This window comes from Rhinopithecus bieti, unplaced genomic scaffold (genome assembly GCF_001698545.2).
Source record: "Rhinopithecus bieti isolate Rb0 unplaced genomic scaffold, ASM169854v2 scaffold_56806, whole genome shotgun sequence".
Taxonomy (NCBI): Eukaryota; Metazoa; Chordata; class Mammalia; order Primates; family Cercopithecidae; genus Rhinopithecus; species Rhinopithecus bieti.
The window spans coordinates 1611210-1611940 of record NW_016823424.1 but is presented as its reverse complement, the minus strand read 5'-3'; positions in this window follow the sequence as shown (position 1 = coordinate 1611940).

The window sequence follows — 731 nt, the reverse complement described above, 5'->3', positions numbered from 1 at the left end:
CACCCTCCCGGCTGGCCCCGCCCCCTCCCGCCCCTGGCTCTAAAATAAATTAGCCACAGAGGGGAAAAAAGAGCAAATGACCCTCGGTGTGGAGAGTGTCCTTCGCCACTCTCAGACCCGTCCGCCCCGCCTCTCCCGGCCGTCGGAGCGGGAAGTTGGGGTAGGGGTGGGGGTCGGGCCGGCGGGTAGGGGTGGGGGACGGCCCGGAGACGGGGCCGAGGCCGGGACTGAGCAGCCCAGCCCGTCGAGCGTGTCCGCTGGATGTGGGCGGCTTCCTGGGTCGAAGGGCAAAGGGGAAGGCAGCCTGCCTGGGCCCGCGCCGTCCGCGGGCCGCCCGAGACCCCCTTTCCCAGGACTGCCTTGGCCCGCTGGCCACAGCCTGGAGGACTCTTGCTCACTTCTACGCCCCCAGGTGAGCTGAGCACCCACTGCGCGCGGGACTCTGCTGCGCCTGCCCTCCCGGGCAGCAGAGGGCAGGACGCACCGCCAGGCAAGGCCCCGGCTCTGCGCTGATGCCACTCCGGGCGCGGGTGGGTGCGGGGCAGGAGGGCGAGCACTTGAGGGGGCAGCGGACTGTGGGGTGTGAAATCTAAACAGAGGGCTCCACTGGAGGGCTTCCCCAGAAGGCGGCAGTCACACTGGGCCAAGCAGGATGACTGGCAGGAAGCAAAGATGAGGGATGAGTCCCAGACCTCTAGTCAACTGAGAGGTATCCAAAGACATTCGTTCAA